This window comes from Squalius cephalus, assembly GCF_949319135.1.
Source record: "Squalius cephalus genome assembly, chromosome: 2".
Lineage (NCBI taxonomy): Eukaryota > Metazoa > Chordata > Actinopteri > Cypriniformes > Leuciscidae > Squalius > Squalius cephalus.
The window spans coordinates 46,363,338-46,383,864 of record NC_137123.1 but is presented as its reverse complement, the minus strand read 5'-3'; the positions used below and the strand labels follow the sequence as shown (position 1 = coordinate 46,383,864).

Genomic DNA, 20,527 nt, shown 5'->3' with positions numbered 1-20,527 from the left:
AATTATAAAATCAAGAGAGGGTTTTAGCCAAGTTTCCTGAACACAAATGATGTTAGGTTTAACAGTTAGCTCTTCAATAAAAGACTTTAATTCTTGTCCATTAGAGATTAAACTCCTGGCGTTCCATTGCAAAATGGATACACCCATCAGGATCCACCACCACTTGATGACTGACTCTCTAATACCTCTGTTCTAAGCATTTCATTAATTGACTCAGTTGTTAGTCCCTCTTCACCTAGATACTTCTCTGCTGCTTTTAAGATGATCTTAATTCTCGCTGTTCTGCTGTCTGTTTGTGCTGTGCAGTTAATGACTTCCACCATAAATGCAATAAACGTCTTCTTTTCTACAATCAGAGTATTTTCATTTACTTTACAACATTTATGAACAATGTTTTGGGCTGGATTTTGGATCACAGGTACTAGACCTTCCCTTGTGCCTAAATTATTCCTTGTTTTAACGTCAACTTTTTTGATGGCTTCAGCATATGTAATTTTTTCTTTCACTCTCACATTTTGGACTTGAACTGCTCTTTTGTGTGCTTCACACCCCTTATATGCAGCACTATGCTCTCCCCCACAGTTACAACATTTAATTTTGATCCCTTCAGCACATTTACCATATTCATGCTCCCCCCCACACTTAGCACAACGGGCCTTAGCCCTACACGCTACAGCAATATGACCAAAACGTTGGCATTTAAAACATCTTGTCGGTGGGGGAATGTATGGTCTCACTACATAACTAACATACCCAATTCTAATCCGTTCTGGTAGTTTATCCTCATCTAAGGCCAACATAACAGACAAACTTGGTCTTTTAACACCGTCTTTAGTGTATGGCAGCCGTTTGACGTTGTTTACACGAACTCCTCTTATATTTACCTTAATCTCCTCTTCGGTCACATCAGTTGGTACTCCAAATATAACACCCATAACTCTCCCTCTTTCTTCCCATATTTGCGGCTTCACAGCCTTCCCCAGCAGTGTTTTACACTTCATTAAAGTTTGTTGTTGATCTCTGTTTTTGCAAACAATTAACAAATTTCCATCTCTTAGAGTTTTGACTGTATATACCTCTCCTACTATCTTGTATACAGCTTCACTGATCTTTAAAGGATTCAATGTACACAGTGTTTGAAATCGAATTATCACTTTTATTTCACTTTCATTACTCTCATCTCCTTTGTTTTCATTGGCTCTCCTTCTTTTTTTTTCTTGTCTCACCTCCTGCCAACCTCCATCATTTGAATTCGTTCCATTAGAAATAACTGAAGCTTCATCACCTTCCATTTCATCTACATCGTTCTCGTATTCTCTTCCTGCATTCACCTCCCTTCCTATCCATCCCGGATCACTCCTCAGCCCTCCTGGCTCTCTCGACGGATCTGGGGCGTGCTTCTCTATTCCCCCGCCTCTTCCGACTCTCTCCATTGATCCACCTCCTTCAAGTCGGCCGGGTGTGGTGACGTTGCTCTGTGAGCTTCTTGTAGCATGTAGTATGTGGCAAACGCTTTTTACATTGAATGCCCTAAATTTTACCAGTTCATCCAATTTGAATTAATTTGCTTTTGGCTTTTGGATTTGAAAACCTATGGAAGCCCATTTACGCCACATAAGAAAAAAAAAAAATCATGCTTTTGTAAATCATAAAAAGTCAAAATTAAAACTTAAAAATTCAACAGAAAACCATAATGTCACAAAAAGTTGAAATTATTACATACTAAATCGAAATTATGACATCATTTTTACTTTTAAATCTCGTAATTTTGACTTAAACCGGGCTCAGACTACAGGAGTTTTTAAATCTTAACTGATTGTATACATACAACCGGCACATCCGGGAACTTAACTGTCAATTTCGTAACCGCCCCTTTTTAGGGGAAAACAAGCCAGACTTCCCATAGACTTCAATACAAAATAGCGGCACAAAACAACGTCCATACACAGCCGGCAGACGTGTGTAACTTCAGAAATCACTTAGATGAAATATGTCGAGTAATTATACGTCCACCCTGCTTTCCATAGAGCGTGAACGATACATTTATAAACTTAATTTGGGCAACTTAAAAACATGTCCCTTTCATTCTACCAGCGTCAAATTGGTAACCCCGCCCATTGGCCAGAAGTGTATTACCCGGACATTTACTCGTACCTCATCGAGTCACCAGGTAGCCAGTGAATGATTTTACTTCGGTTTTAAGAAGTAAACATCTTTAAATGTATAATATTATGTCTTTATATTTAGAGTAGCTACTGAGTGCACTTTTCTGTTCAGCCATACAACTAGCCTGATTTAGCTTTCGATAGCATCATCCGTAATTCATGATATTTCCATAACAGCAAGATATTGATGATGATGGCAGGCAGAGATGGGCATAAATACATGGAAATTGTATTTAAATTAAAATAAAAATACAAAATACTGTGTGGAAAATTTTAATTAAATGCAAATACATAATAGGGGTAGCCTACTGTGTGGAAAAAAAATGTTTAAATACAAATTACATGTTTGTAAGGGTTAGTACACGACCTCAATCCGATACTGTGTATGGCGCTCGCCTCGCCGGATTGTTTTCCCCTAAAAGTGGGCGTGAACCTTTTCAGAGACGTTCTATGACGCTACGCCGGTTGTATGTATAATGGTTGCAATGCCAGGGACACACTTAAAGGGATAGTTCACCCAAAAATGAAAATTAGCCTATGATTTACTCACCCTGAAACCATCCTAGGTGTTTATGACATTCTTCTTTCAGATGAATACAATCGGAGATATAAAAAAAATGTCCTGGCTCTTCCAAGTGTACCCTTGTTGTTCATTGGCCAGTGTCATGCGAAAACATTGAACCTATCAGTAGTCTGATGTCGTAGTATAAAATGGGGGGACTTTTGTCGCTTGGGATGTGTTGTCAACCGTACCGCCCCTTTACGGAAGTTCATTTATGAATGGGATAGATTTGGAGTGCCGTCTCGGCTCTGTGCTGCTGTGCACAGGCTGCCCCGGGTTTTGAGTTCATTGATGAGCAACCGGTGGCATGTTGAGTTCAGCAATCACGAATAGTGCTGCGCTGAGAACATTTCCTGGTTGAGTACACAATCAAGGGTTTCATCACCGTATTATGGGACGGGATGCGCGTCTATCAATCTAACGCACTGCTGCCTTGCCTGGGCTTATTCCGGTCGACTTTTGTTAGAGTAGACTTTTTGTGTGTTTACAACTTTTGGCCCAGAGAATTGCTCGCCGAGGAGTGAGAGCAAAAGTGAGAAGCGTGGCTGTTCTCAGGCCGGCTCGCTCGTCAGGTGTGCGGGTTGATTGTGGCCCTGTCTGTTTGTTTTATTTTCTTTGGTTTAATGTTTTTTTTGGTTTGTGTTGTGCATTGTAATCGTTGTTATTTCTCTTTTTGCTTTATTTCGTGCTTGTTTTCGTGTGCACAGGATGTGAGGTCATTTATTTTGTAGGTTTAAAATTTAATTTGAGTTACACAGTATGATTAATTTGAATATTGGTTTTATGTATTTTTCCTTTGTTTTGTGACTGTTGATTTTCATTTGGGCTGGTTAGTACCAGCCAATTATAGTGTTTATTGTTTTGTCCTTTTCTCCTCTGTATTTGGAGGGGTGGGGAAGGTGTATAGGGCAGTGGTTTAGCTGCTGTTTAATGGTGTCCACATTTAGTGCAGTGCTTCTTTGGCTTGACCTCACCAGAGTGGGTGTGTGTGGGAATTAAGTGGGGTGTGTGAATTGAGGGCCACAGCAGGCCATCTCCCTCCCTTTAAGCTTTCTTTTGTGTCTGTTGTTGTGTATTTATCATTTTTGGATCTTGTAGTTTTGTAAAGTGTTGTTTTTTATTTTTATTTTGTTGCTTTTCGACATGTGAATATTGTGCCCTTGAAATGTTAATGTATTGATTGTTTTAAATTGTTTATATATTAAAAATGTCATAAACACCTAGGATGACTTCAGGGTGCGTAAATCATGGGCTAATTTTCATTTTTGGGTGAATTATCCCTTTAAGCCGGGGACACACTTAACGACTTTAAGGCGATTATGAATGTAATTTGATACTTACTGATCATGCCCAAATGCGCCTATCGAGTCATGTTCAGTCTGTGTTTTAAATCTGCTGCAGTCGATGGAAACAGTCTGTAAGTGTGTTCAGTTCAGTCTTAGAATGTTTCAGCTAGTCATAATTGTGTCCCCGCCATTAACAACTAGCTGAAACATTCTAAGACTGAACTGAACACACATGCTGACTGCTTTCAACGACTGGAGCAGATATTAAACACCGACTGAACGCAACTGTCTCTGCAGACAAACATGTTTGATAGGGCCCAATGTGTCCGTGAGCTCGGAAGATTTTAGATTTGATCTGTAAATGCCTCACATTAGATAATCTGGGCCTAACACTGGAATTGCCCAGGACACGTTTTTTTTCTCTCAGAATGTCAGGATGGGTAAAAATGGCATAAATCGACCTGAAACTCCTGTCTGATCCCGGCTTTAGATTTAGTACCTGTCTGTCATAATTTAAAGGGGATGTCTAATGCTATTTCATGCATTCTGACTTATTGTACTGTTAAAGAGTTGGATTCTCACGCTAAACATGGACAAAGTTTTTTAAAAAACGAGTTGGATGTATGACAGAGTATTTCTATGCCAAATACACTCCTTCAAGATTCGTATAAGTTTCTAAAAGTTTTTTTTTTTCGAGTATGGCCCTGTATGATGTCATACAGGGCAGAATTCCTTATGTGCATTTCTCCCGGAAGAGCGTGCACAGATCAACCAGGGATGCGTTTCCCAAAAGCACCTTTAGTCAACTTTGGTTGCAAGTTCCGTCATTATCAGCATAGTTCAACGAGTCGGCGTTTCCCAAAAACATTGTTCTAACGAGCATTTGCAAACAGCATCGCAAAGTTGTGTGGTTTGAATGACAGCTCTTGACCTGTGGTTAGAAGCATTTCTTGTTTGCCTGACATGTGGACTTAATAAATCCTTGTCTTGAGCAAAATAAGCAAGCTGACATTCAGTGCAATCTGTATCTTTTATTTAGAATACATACAAATGTCATTTACGTCTTTTAGTTTGTCAAGAGATTTGAAGCTCTACCACATAAGAACGAGCTAGCATTAATTAAATCTCAACAGATTCATTAAAATGCACGATGCAACGTACTATGGAAGTTAAGCAGCGAAGTTACGTCGTTGTACGGGAAACGCACCACAGAGCGAAAGGAAGAGCACTCCCAAACATGCTTCTTTTGGGTTACGGAAGTCGTCGGCAGTGCTACACGGCACGCCTCCAGGAGCTCGGCTGTTTTCAGAAAGACTTTGTACAGCGCATCTGTACAAAGTATATATATATATATATATATATATATATATATATATATATATATATATATATATATATATATATATATATATATATATATATATATACTTCCTATATATAGGATTTTACATCAGGATGATCATAAGTTTTAAGTCAGCAGTCTACTTCAGCAATCTACCAATGAGAGACAAGTGAACAAAGAGACTGAAGTGACAGAACTTTAGAAATGGTGACTGCTAAACAACACTTAAATGGCTGAAATATTAATTTTCTGAAATATTTTAATATTCGTGGGCGTGTGTCCTATTTTGTGTTGAAGTGAAATACATTTTTTAACAGGATGTATTTTGTCTTGAACACGTAGGCCACATTTCTTATATTAATAAATAAATAAAAAATATAGGCCTAGGCAAAATAAGAATATTTTACACTGATTATCCTGTTATTCATCCTGCTTTCTTGAGCATCAGTAAATGTTTGCACCTTTTGTAATAGTTGTCCCTTTGTAATGGCAGGACCAATTGCTGAATATATATATAAATATACCATATATTCCCACCAGGGGGAGGTAGACATTGCAAAATGTTCCTGTCCTGGGAAAAGAGATCTGCAATTAAGTGAGCTCCCTGATCAAGGTCATGGTCAAAGGAAAAGATACTCTATAGAGGACAAAAGTGCTCTTATGCTCTCAAGTTTTAATTGTATTGTAACATTTCTGTGTTTATTTAATCATTTAAAAAAAAAGTTATTGCCATAATGAAAAAGCATTTCGAGAAAATGGCCTTTTCTCGCAATTGTTAATGTCAGTCATATTAATAAACTCTTTTGTTTAATTGTCACACAAAAAAAGTAATGTGATTCAGTCTTTCAGCCATGGTCCTTGTTGCACTTGTATCTTCATCAACAACCTGCAAGCACCACAAATGTCTTCTTAATCAGCCCGGTCTCACCCCAAAACGTCACATACTGAGGCGTCTTGACCAAACGGCAATATACGACGAAAAGGGTACCCCTAAAACGTCCATATGAGACGAAGACATAAGCGCACCAGCAGCGCCTCTTAGCGGTACCCTAACGCATACCTAAACCTACCCATAACCCGAATAGTCACATACGGACGTTTTAGGGGTACCCTTTTCGTCGTATATTGCCGTTTGGTCAAGACGCGTCAGTATGTGACGTTTGGGGGTGAGACTGTGTTGTCTTAATAAGATCCTGACCTTTGTATGACACCAGTACATCTATTTCTCCATCACAATCTTTTTCTCTTTTTTCCTTTTTTTTTTTTTTTTTTTACTCTTTCATCATTTTTTTGCAGAGGAATTGTCTGTGATATTAATCACACCTCTCCCATCAGCTGTGTTTGGACATGAACTGTTTATATCAACTGTATGTGTTGGTAATATTTCATAATGACTTATATTAGTACCCCATTAACATTATTAATTTGGAACATTCTCAGTAGAACATTGGAACATTCCTTCAACTCTTTTCTTACATTTCATATGGCCAGGACAACTTTAGACTAGTTCATGATGATATAAATACTGACCTGAAATTTGTAGTCAAACTTAAGGGCCAAGTCAAACAAGATAATTTAACTTTACTTTTAATTTACTAACTTTATCCCACTTACCCACTTATGCCATTTACTTACTCTGGAATCTGTGACCATCAACTGTTACACCAGGATAAAAAAAATCACTGTGGTTATGCAATACCTAAATCTACAGCCTCACACCAGTCTCACCCTGTCACAGTAATTCCTGTGTATTACTGTTTATTATAAAACGGTTAGTTCCAATCCTTGATTCTGATTGGTCAATAGCTGTGCTTTATTCACGATAAAACACGGCTATGACCGCTTCACCCAACGGTTCTATTTATCACTGCGCCCTTAGCAACACCCTTAGCAACCACACGTATCAACATAAACATAGAAAAAAACGTAAGAATCAAAAAGGCTAAAATGTTTAAAGTAAATTTCGATTTACTAGGTGGCATGACGATGGATGAGTGGTTTGAGGAACAATTTGGAGAGACTTCTACAAATATGAACCGTCATGCAGAAGTGCTGAAATGTAACATTGATACATTCGAGAAGACTCGTAATGAAAAAACTACCGTGCAGCAAACCCAATGGGCAGTGAAATGCTTCGGTGATGTAGTGAAAAGGGTTGCAGCATTGATTTTAAACAAATCACCAAGACGGAACTCAACACACTTCTCTGTGACTTCTACGGAACTGTCAGAAGCTCCAAAGGCGAAAAATATGGGATCAGTAGCTATGTAGCGTTACGTGCGGGTCTGAACAGATTCCTGAATGATCCACCTTTGAGTTTGTCCTGGTGTCTGATGAGAGACAGCGAATTCACCTCATCCAATAATGTTTTCGTCTGAGTCGTAAAGACAATGAGAAGAGAGGGTCGTGATAAAACGGAGCATCACACACCGATTTCTACTACAGATTTCAGCACCATAAAACTGTCTGATGCGCTTAATCCCAACACGCCTGAAGGACTCGTAAACAAAGTCTGGTTTGACGTGCAGTTACACTTCGGACGTAGAGGAAAAGAGGGGAACCGAGAACTCATTCCAGACTCATTTCGCATTTTAACAAACGAAAATGGTCTAAAGTATGTCACAATGAGCTTCAATGAAGACACAAAAAACCATAAGAACCCACATGACAGAAATAAGGAGAGCAGGCGTGGCTTCATGTTCCAACAAACTGGGAACCCGCTTTGTCCCGTTGCCTCTGTAGAGAAGTACTTTTCTCTTCTGCCATCTAACCCCCCCTGCTTTTTACCTTCACCCCATAGCAAAACCTCTCTAAATGGGTTTGGTACGTAGATCACGCAGCGGCACATAAATCATATTAGCTATTTATAATTTGTGTTAAATCTTGTTGTGTTAAAGTTTTTTCTCGTTTTTGACTGTTGCAGGTACACAAGAGAGCCTATGGGTGTGAACTACCTTGCAACAATGTTGCCGAGAATTTGTAAAGCAGCAGGCACCTCCAAGGTTTACACAAAACACTTTTCAAAACAAGCAATTGAACCTTTTTCTAAATTCAGCAACAGATTTATGTCTGAAGGAGGTACTAGTTGTCAGGTTCAAAAGAATTGCTTACTTTGCACAGTTGAAACTTGGAAAGTTTTAAATGCACCAGCCGTGTGCTTTAATAAATGTAGATGTTCTTAGGAAGACACTTTTTAAATGCCTGCAGTTTGTTTGCGTTGTGAGTTGTAAGCTGCTTGCTGGTTTGTGTCAAACAGAAAAGGGGGATGATGGGAAAAAATCAGGTTGCTGGAAGATGCCTTGGAGCACCAACAAAGCCTGAATGGTTTTTGTCAATGAAATCTAAAGCTATAAATAATACTGGTGCTGGAGATGGAGAGATAGGATGTAATAAAATGCAATACAGTATATGTTAGCGACACAACTGTTAAAACAGTTTTCCGGGGTTTTATTTGTAGTCTGCATTAACACAGGTTGCATATTTTGAATGAGTGCATGTCCTCACAGAAGCTGTAAGTTTTGAGATCTGTACTTTGTGTGTGCGTGCATAAAGACAACAGGAGAAAGAAAATGTGCTTTTCATAGATAAAAGGTTGGGGAAACAGAAATAGTTTGTCATTTTTATCCTATTGTTAGTCATATTAGCCCCACTTTATATTATAGGTGTCTCCTATACTAACATTTAAATTAATCATTTAATACAATGCACTTATTATGTGCATACAGTTTTTTTTAACATACTTTTGTTATTATGATTACCTGCATCTAATTACATCTGTAATTAGTTTCTGTAATTACTGCTATAATTACACTGTTGACCCTTCCCTTCCCTTTTAACCCAGCCTTAAACTTACCCATACCACCAAACCTGTCCCTAAACGTATCCGTATCCCACCTCAAGGGTTCAACAGAATAGGTACAATTGTACTTATTTTTGGATGTAATTACAAAGTAGTTAAAGACACCTACAGTATATAAAGTGTGGCCGTCATATTTGTTTGCTTGGTCAGTTTCTTTTGTAGTTTTCAGTTCTTTTGCTGATGTAGGATGTAAGGATCTTTAAAATAACTTGCCAAAGTGACATATGGAATTGTAATAGTTGACAGACCTGAAACTACTCCATAGCCATGCATTTACTGAAAAACAATTGCACACTTTAGAATGTTTGTTAACCAATCAGAACCAAGCATTCAAAGGCCCTGTGTGGTATAAAATGAAGTAATCATCAGCATTAAAATAACCATCAATGACCATCAACTGTGAACAAAGAAACACTGTCATTTATTTAGCTGAATATGACATTAGAAGAATATATTAAGTTGTTAATTAAATTTAAATGTTTTTGTATATGTGCATTTGCCTGAAAGTATTAAATCACCAAAATAAACATTGTAGCAGATTATTATTGTAGCAATTAGTGATTAGTTAGACAGATTTTTTTTTAACTCGAACCTCTGTAAATGTATTTGTTCTGCCACTTTAGCAAACTCTATCTCAACAGTTTGAAATGATTTGCAATGATTGGCAATTACATGTTACTGTGGTGATACTCTTTCCTGACTTCAGGCCACTACACAGCATACACACCAGCCCTTTTGCTGCTTTTAAATTGACTGAATTCATCAGTGGGAACATGCTTCCAGCAGTCTTTCCATTTATAAATGGTAATTCCTAAAGAGATAAAGAGAATCCAGCCTGGGCAGATTGAGGATACATAAGAGGACACTGACTGGAATATCAATGTCCTTGCTAGATCAGATGTCAGTGCCAATTTGTCCACAGCTTTTAAAACAGTGGTTCTTTACTCCAGTCACACTTTTGTATGTCTCCCTTATTTAACACACTTGATTTAGATGATTGGCTCATCAGGAGAGAGCTCTGTGAACTCAACTGAGTGTATCAGATAAAGAGAGACACAAAATACAAAATGGTGGGTCCCCAGACGGAGTTGAAAACCACTGTTCTAAAGGATCCCTCTCGGTTGCTTTATCATTGGTTGAACCATCATGAATGAATCTAGACTTTTTGAACTGGACACCATGTACTCCTCAGAACAAGTTAAGGCCCATTATGCTTCAAATGAACTGGTGTGATGCCATTTCGAACAAACTCAGGCCAAAACGTTGTTCATTTAGAGTTTGTATCTGGATTTCGAAGCGGCTTTCCAAAGCGAACTTTCCGGAAAAGTTTACCCCAGCTGCTAAATACCTTTTGAACTGCCAATTAAAGCAGTACATGACAAAAATACAGTGCGCTTATAATAAACAGGGGCTCGTTCTTCGTACGTTGCTTATTACATCCGAGATCAAATGACACATCCAAGATGATATCATCGTGCTAATCATGATCCGGCTAATTGGGTTCTTCGAACTCACCTGTTGTTTATGATTAGTATAGCTGGATTGAGTTATCTGAGATAATTGCGCGTTCATGCGCTGGTTTAAAAGGGGATATGTATCGATAGTAGAAACATTGATCAGCAACGCTGCTATTGGCTGCTCAGCGTGGCCAAAGAGCGCGCTCAGTTTTTCTCCTCAGCAGAGCAAGAACTAATAGTCGAAGTTTATTCGGAATTTTAATGTTTAATCAAAACGCCAGGGAACACCTCAAAGTCTGCAAAAGCCAGGAGAGAGGGCTGGCAAAAAGTAGCAGACAATTGAAATCCGTTAGAAGTGGCCATAGATGTTTTTATTACTTAATATCACCTATATTTTTGTATTTTAATAATTGCATAATTACTTTGTTCATTGTAATGTCAGAGTCACCACACTAGAACATGGGAACAATAAAAGTGAAGTACAAAAATATTCTACATTATGGAAATTTAATATTATAGTCTCTTTTATAAAAGGCACTGTTAAATAAATGGTTGTCTGTTTATAAAAGCAACCAAGAAAAAGGCTGAGAAAAAAGTCTTAGTCTCATCTCTGTCTTCGTCTTCTTATCTTAGTCTTACACTGTAAAATAAATCTTAGTCTTACACTGTAAAATAATTTTTGCTGCATTAAATTAAGGCTGTATAGTAATTTCAACTGTTAAATCTTGAGTAATGATGAATTGCTTTGACTTGTGAAAGTGAAAACTGATAAACTTATGTTTATGTAAAAATATTTTGCCATGAGTTATTGATCACATTTTTCCCGAGTGTAGTTCATTGTAATGACATTGTGTTTTCCTCTTTTGTGCACTTTTACATGATACACCAACACTTGTATCTGTTCCCAAGAAAGTATAGTGGCTGAAATATGTGCAGTAAGTGGACATTTTATAACTTTCCAAAGGAAAGAAAGTATAAGACTTTGTAATGTCCATTTGTTTCCATTGCACTGGACAGTGAATAAACCCTCTCAGATAACTGTCATATGGAGGAACTAGCCTACCTGCAAGTGCATAAATAACTTTACTTAATTTATACTTGTATGCTTTATGGCTGCAATATAAGTAGCAGGATTCCACATCTACAGAAAGGCCTACAGAAGAGTCTGCACAGACAGAGGAGACATAGGCCTACAGCTGGGCAGTGTATAGACAACTTTTCCTTTTTATTTGTTGCATGAGGCATGTGTCTAATATCTGTTGTTGCAGGCACTTGATCACTGGCTTTTCTTTACAAAGAACAATTGAAATAAAACTCAAGGAACTAAGCATATGTGTCTTTTATTAAACATTTAATGAAAAGTGTTTTTTTAATATGGCACATGCAGCAATGTCACAGGCCCTGCAGGTGTGCAACCCTCAGACTTCTTCAGACACTGAAATCCTCCCTTTAGCCAAAGTTCATTTCATTGTGTGCCCTTGTCCTGCTAGAGCTGCATTGGTTTGGGTCAGGGAATGGGGTCATAAAACACCTGTCTGCAGGAACATGTCATAATCACCTATGAAAAAATGCAGTTCTAATAGGATCAGCATAAGTGTATGTAATACAGTGAGCTTGATATTTAATTGTGGAACTTTTCTTACCACTTTCAAATAATGTGCATAAATGTGAATCTCTGAAAATTCTTAAGTCATGCACAGATCCTGGCCATTTTTCTTTCACAATTGTGATATGAAAGATTTTAGTCAAATGCCTTTTTTTATTTGATATAATCTGGAATATTAAGAATCACAATAGTAACTGGGCTGCACATTTACATTGTGAACCCCCTTTCTGTTCACATAATCCCCTTCATTGAGGCCTTGATGGCAGCCTCCACTTTAAAATGAAAATTCTGTCATCATATACCCTCATGTTGTTTCAATCCTTTATGAATTTCTTTCTTCTGCTGAACAAAGGAAGATATTTAGAAGAATATCAGTAACCAGACAGTTTCTGGTCTCATTGACTTCCATAGTATATATTTTTTCCTACTATGGAAGTCAATGAAACCAGAAACTGTATGGTTACTGATATTCTTCTAAATATCTTCCTTCCTGTTCAGCAGAAGTAAGAAATTCATACAGGTTTGAAACAACATGAGGGTGAGTAGGGCTATATGATGACAGATTTTTAAAGTGGAGTATATATCCCTTTAAGCCTGAGTGGCATATAGGCTACTGTAATCGGCATGGTCATGATTGCATGATCCTCATAAAAAAATTATTATAGCATAAAAAAAAAAAATGCTTTAAAAAAACTTAAAACTGTTTTTTAAACCTAAAAGCGCCAGGTAAACTCCGAACGACACGACAGACAGCACTTTCCATCAAGTTCTCCACATCTCCAATAGTGTAAAGGAAAGAGCCACTCGCAAATAATCTTAGGGTACAGTTTGTGCTGTAGTTAAAGCCCGACTCCGACAAGTCGAAAATAAATGTGCGTTTCCAACAAATTAATAATGTAAACGACAATCTCACGAGTCACGAGAAAAAATATATATCTCAGAAAGTGCACTATCGCGCTGCCCTAGACTTCCCGTATCAGCTCCGCTTATGAAGCCGCAGTCTAATCCTGTTTACATGAAATAAGCCTGCTCCCGAGCAGGTTTAAGTTTGCGCACCTGTTGCTATGACAGCAAGTCCAGGATGAGCGTCGAAGAACCAAACAATCCAAGATCATGCCAAATCGTCAACAATCAAATTCAGCTAACTGAGTTAGCGACGTACGAAGAACGAGCCCCAGATCATTAACGTGTGTTGGTGTCGATGCTATATCGCTGTAGTCATTGTTAGTTATTGTTTTTTGTGTAGATGGGCCTTTATAATATAATAATATTAATAGTATTTATTAAATACAGAGGCAGATATTGATGTATGATGTCTAACTATTCCCTTGTGTCTTTCACTCAACATGGCATTTTTGTCCAGAAGGATGCCTTTTTTGTGGAATAGAGATAATTATTACAATATTTAAATCTGTTTTTGTACAAATCTGCCACTTCAAAGGTCAAATTTTATTTAAGGAAAAAATTTTGTTTTCAGGTAGCTACTACAAGTTTTTGTTCCTGAGCATTCAACTGGTATATATATATATATATACTGTATATATATATATATATATATATATATATATATATATATATATATATATATATATATATATATATATATATATATATATTTCTTTTCTAAAGAGACAAACCTGATAAATGAAGGTATTTTTCTGCTCTGTAGTGCTCCTTATGACCATATGGCACCTCACAGTTTACTGGACAAACACTCCTCGTATTTGTGCTTCTAGAGACAGCTGTGTCCACACATAGACACAGACCATCACTGTTTTTTTTTTTTTTTGTTCACTCTCCTGATGTGCAGCCTTGCATCTCAGGTTGCTATTTGGATGTGTAGTTGTCACTCTCCATGTGGTTCCCTTTGCCCTTCTCCTCCAAGTAAACACAGCACCAGTGCTCCAGTCTTAAAAGGTCTGGTCATGGGCCGAACACTGTGGGAAACCTAAGATTGTTTATCATGGTTACCTTTTAAGAGCATGGGCTGGCAGCCGTGGGCCTTTTTTGTAAACACATGACGTGGGGTTGTAACATTGGTGAAACGAAACTGTGATAAATCCCTCTTCTATATGTGTAAACATGCCATGCAGTGACAGCGGCAAAGGTACGATGTAAAAGGGGAATTCGTTTACAGAGGGTTTAGTTTATGTTTAAAATGTGTTGCGACTCCTAAATGGTGCCTATATGTAGCTGATTTGTTAGGAGGGAAATGTGTGGTAAAGTAAGCATCATCTGATATACTGATATTCCTCTTCACTGCATAGTACATTCTTCCATACTGAGCTCAGGATGGCCATATTAGGAGCCAAATGAAACAATGTGGTTTATTCCCTTTTCAAATCTTTGTTTAAACTTCACTTAATTTATTAGAAAAATACTAGATGTTCATTTGTGAATCCCTTACCAAGCCTCAAGTAAATGACCAGGGGCCATATTCACAAAACATCTTAAGGCTTAAAGTAGCTCCCAACTTGTCGATTTAAGAGAAACCCCACCCTTAGCTTAAGATTTCTCTCTGTTCCTCTCTGTTAAAAGTTGGTCTCAGCAGCTTTGTGAATAGGTTGTAAGAGGAAACACTTACCTAAGAAATTTTACTTTTATTTAGGAGATCTCTTAGTAAATTAAAATATTGTGTGAATATGGCCCTAGGATTTGATTAACCAAATAAAATGCGATGGAGGTTTAGCAAATCAATTTTTTTTTTTAATTTTTTTTTTTTTACTTTTATTATATTATAACTATAAATTATAATATAAAATAATACATCTGGATCAGTTGTTAACATCTAAATTAATTGATTTTATTCAAATCAACAATATTATTTAATATCACTGAATCAACTTAAATTAATTGGTTACACCAACAAAACCGCTGTTTTCTGTTTTCTCTATAGCTGATCTGACTTTGTTTTATAATTGACTGAACTGAATTGAATCAACATTTAACTCACTCAAGCTGAATAGCAACACAATTGTCTGATGCTTTTAACTTAAATAAACACAGTTTAAACATTTATTGAATTGAACTGAATCAACACTGACCAAGCTGAATAATGACACTGTTGTCCTCTGTGGAGCTGCTTTACAGCAGAATTTGTCATATTTGATGAAGTTTGCATTCAAGTGTTTGTAGAACAGCTCTTTATTAAGAAGGCCTGAAAGATGGAGAAAGAGCCACACCAGTACCTTTCCTCAACTCTCTCTATTATTTAAGCTTTTAAATGTGTTTGTGATGTTTCAGCGTGAGAATGCTCCAGAGGAAGGTCTCCTGCAGTGCTCACTGCAAAGTGCCCTCAATTTATCTATGGATAAGTGCTTTGGGCATCTACTGTACCGTCATTTGATTTAGGTTAACATAATCAGCACTTTGACTTTGCATTGCAATGCATGGTTTGGTAAAATTAATGAGTATTTTTAGACCTCTACATTATGTGGGTCAGGAAAAAAAGGATCACACCTAAAAAAATGTTTTGTGTGCTTAGATCGAGCTACTTTTACCACTACTACTAGTGCTAAAAATAATAACAATAATCACATTGGTGTTGTAATAAACTGAGCTGTCAGGGGCCAGTCTGCCTACAGAACATTAATGAATGTCCTCATCATGCTGTTTTGCTCCTCTAAAGAATAAATGAGCTCCTGCAAAACTGATTGCAGCAAGGGGCCCATAAACAGGATCAAAATCCTTTGAGGTATACAACAATATTTTAATGAGCGCTTTCAAAATTGTGATGTGGTACTGTATGTAACATTGTGCTTTACGTACATTTGCACTTTCAAAAAGTTGGTCAGTTCATGTTACTGTTCTGCATGGCTGTGATCATGCAAGCGTATAAGAAGGGATACAATTAAAGAGAAAATATTTCCTTGGAGAAAGAATATTTTAGTCACATTGTTGGACTCAGTTAAACATTTCTCCTGGTGGAGGGTGTGTTGCTATGGCATTGAGCAATGACATTCTAGTCACACACATACACAAACTCCCAGTGCTGCTCGAAACCATCATTGCGTTCATAAATACGTGACAGGATTACATAATGATTCAAAATCCTTCCATGGATATTGCAGAGACTAATCTTGTGGAAGAGTGGAAGAGTGGAAGTCTGTAAATGACAGTTTTGCACTCGGTCTGTAAAGTTCATCTACTGTACACAGACCTCTGATTGTTTGTTTTTTTCAATTGTGGTTGGAGCAATTTGGCAAAATATTGACACAAATGAACGTTTATCAATAAGATTTATGTAACATTCATTATTTTGAAACATTTGAAAAACATTCCTGTTCTGTTATTTCTCTCATCATTTTACCCCACAGAAGATAACTAAATATCATTTTATGCCACAGTGGGTATTTATTTCATTCCATGTTTTCACACAATTTCTAGTCCAAGGTCAAAACACAGTTGCCTGCCTGCAAAATCCACTGCTCAGTTTGTGGCACATTCTCAAGAATGAAGAGATGAAATGAATGAAGTGTTGGCTTGGAGTATCATTCAGAGTGCTTCATGTTCAGTATTGTTTTCTGTGTTGTTAAGGGCTCCTAATGGCAAACTCCCTTTCAACACGAGTCCTGCTCAGCCATCCACACATCTCTGGATTATGAGATTGTCAGTGACTCAGAGCAAACATCCTTTTCAGCTACAAGGACCCTTGGGTCATATAATCTTCTTCTATTAGAAGGAGAATTGGGGGGAGAGTGTCATGTGTCATTTATGGCTAGGTAGGAAAAATAATTTCAAGGCTCTGAGGGAACACCTATGTGTCAGGCTGCAGGGTGGATGAAGTAGGAGGCAAACTCAAAGATGAAGAATTCCAAGGTTTTAATTCTCAATTATAACAGAACACAAAAACAGGGAGCGTGTGCTCAGAACAAGACTACCTAACATGAACATTGACCGACACAGAAGACTGAAAGACAGGAACTTAAATACACAGATGACAACGAGTGAAGACAGGTGACGGTGATGAAGAACAATGGCTAATAACTAAACACAGGTGATGCAGATGATGATGATGATGAAGACCAGGTGCAGGTGATGATGACTGGGAATTCTGGGAAGTGTAGTGCAGACAGGACGATGACAGACGGTGAATGTGACACTATGATGTTCTTTGAATAAATTCAAAAGCAGTAGACGGTGCCAGAGGGCTTCTGAGGATAATATTCTGATGTGTGTGTGTGTGTATGTGTGTGTGTGTGTGTGTGTGTGGTCCAGGTACTCATTATGTCCCCAATTTATATACATCTTTTGTGAATGGGCAAATAACATAAAGACACACACACCTGCTCTTGTTCTGTTGGCCCTTTCTCAGCTGTTTGTGTCATCAGTTGCAGAGAGGTTTGTTCCCTTTGCCACCTCTGAAGAATGAGTCACGCTGCCTTACACATGATTTTGGACCTGATGCATCGCTATGGAAGCCACCTAGCCAATCAGCAACCTCCCTGAAGGCACTGACCAAAACAAACTTCTAAATCAATTCTATCACTCTATTATATTAGGCACAGATCTAGCAGTGATTCCAGTATGGCAAATGTCTCACAGCACCCACAGAATTTTAAATTATTTATGCCAGCACCACTGGGAAAATAATAAACTTGTACCAAACATGACGTAGGCTAATGAACTGATGGCATGATTAAATGAGTCTTGCTTGTAACAGACATGGAGATTGGCGAGTTAATTTATCTAGTGACATTTGGTGGTGAAATATTTGTATTCATGTGTCAGCGCCCTTTGTAACAATCTGTCATTTTAGCTGCAGCTACGTTAACATTTATTGAAAAGACACATAATCAAACTACTGCTATTCTAAGGGAAAGATAATTAAAATCAAAGCTAGTGCAAAATTGGGTTAAATCTGTAAACAGAGGTTTGTATTGCCAGGATAACAAGAATCAGTTTTGCTCCAAACTTTAATGGTTTTAAAACAATGAATTCTTAATGGAGTGCTATTTTAGCATGATACTGAGTATTTGTCTATGCATAGAGAGAGAGAGACAGAGAGAGAGAGAGAGAGAGAGAGAGAGAGAGAGAGAGAGAGAGAGAGAGAGAGAGAGAGAGAATAAAGAGGACAGAGATGATTATAGCTGGCACTATATGGCTTTTAAAGTATGTGGGCACAGACAGAATCAGAGCTTGACATCACGCAACTATAAGAAGTGCCACCAACGACAAATGAGGATAAACTAACAAGAAAACAAATGTCTCATCTCTCTTTTTCCTTCTTTATCTTTCTTCTATGCCTTTTTCTCAAATGAAACTTGGGCTCTGTGTTGGCAGCTCGAGTAGCTGATATGAAGAAAACTCTTTTTTTTAATGCTGATGAGTAGCCAGTGATTACATAATGATCACATATATATAATCAAGGCCAATATCACATAAACATACAGAATGTGCACAGAAAACACATAAGCAACCATACAAGTAAACAACCGAAAGCATATGCATAACTCAAAGTGTCTTAAAAACGGACTGGCATGGCATCATGCATTGACAAATCTGTGGTCATTAGGTGGCCATTAATGTTAATCAGAGGAATGATCACTGCACTCCACCATAGCTGCTCATGTGATTCCTCTTGTTTGTTAATCAGTGAGCTCTTCTGGAGCTAATTGAGTCCCATAAACTGATGATGGATTTAAGGGTCTGCAACCTCCAGTTGTCACAAGATGAAGAAGATGACGATAACAGGTTCCAAAACGAACTGCCTTTTAATAATATACTTCTCAGGTACAGACACCAATGTCATGAAAGTCATGTACTATTTTAAAAATTATCAAGACTGTTGGAACTTTTTTCCTTCCTAATTTGAAGGTTGAAATGCCCTATACTAAATTCAGTTTGAATGGGAAAAGAATGTATAATAATATCACTATACAATACTTTTTCAAATATTTAGTTTACTGAGTAAGAAAAAGTTGGGTAATTTGAGAAAATTTTTATTGTTCATGCATGTCCACAAAGATTCTGTGGCTTAGAGAACTTCACTGAAAACTCTGCAGATTTCCACAGAAACTGGAACTCCCCTCATTCAAAATTACAGATCCCATGCCTGTTTGTTTATTACATAAAGTATTTTGTAAGGTGGCCGATTTCGGCTTATTTGAATATGTGTTCAGAAACTGATAAGAACAATAGGGGAAATGGATATAATTTTAGTTTAATAATAAAACTGTTCAATACTATAACTGTACATAATGTAAAAACTGCACATAATGTAATAAGTATTAAATTATTGTTGTAATAAAATGTTCATAATGTAATAATTTTCTCAAAATGTAATAAAATCTTGAGCTCATAATATAACAACTTTTACATTCTGAGAAATGTATTACATTATAAACTCACCAAAAATATTGTACTAATTGTAATAGCTTTTAAAACATTAAAAATCTAAATACAGTCTTAAATTACCTGCGAAATGCAACAGATTTAAATATTCATGCAATTATTATTATTATTATTATTAATAATAATAATAAACAAGCCATTGGTATTCCTTTACAGTACATTTAAACAATCTAAATCCAATCTTAACCTGCCTACAAAATCCATCACATTACTAAGTAGTAGTAGAGTAAAGGTGCAAAACATTGTCCCCTAGAACTATGCTATTCTATAACGTTAGTGATATAATTCACATGAACTTTTATGAATTCTATTGAGAAACCATGAGAAAGAGGAGAATAAAGACTGAGTCAGTGTTCAGAAATTATTAATTATTATTATGTTTTGAACTATGCTGTAGCTGTGTTTTACATTGTGTCAATCTCAAAAATGAGTTTATTTTTAATTATTAAAAAAATCCATTATTTTATATGAAAAAGTTAATAATTGTATTTTATTTTATTTTGTCTTGTATTTGATCAGATAACACTTTAAGCTGTCATGTTAAAATGTGCCCCACACGTTACAATGTTGTCACATTTCACTTCCATTATTTTGGGGTAAATAAAGAAAAAAAGCATACACTGTATTCATGAAACAAAACCGCATAATTGTAAAAGACATGTGTGAAATTTATGTGGGGAAAAAATAAAAACTTTATATGGCACAAACTGAGAAAATCAAAAAGTGTTGCCCCACTCTCCCCCTATGCAATAGTGTGAAATATCTTCCCTTATTTTAGACTAAAATAGAAAAATATATGATTTTTTTTTTTTTTTTTTTTTAGTGGTTAAAGACATATTTGTTTGTTATGAAATCAAATATGTTGTTTCTCCAAATAATTAGGTTCATTCAACTGGA

General features: G+C 36.9%; 1 protein-coding gene across 1 annotated transcript in view; it reads right to left on the bottom strand.

Moving 5' to 3' along the window:
• The window catches only part of LOC307153899 (uncharacterized protein), a 226,227-nt gene that overhangs the window by 97,934 nt on the left and 107,766 nt on the right, over positions 1-20,527 (bottom strand). The gene's annotated exons all lie outside the window — the stretch shown is intronic.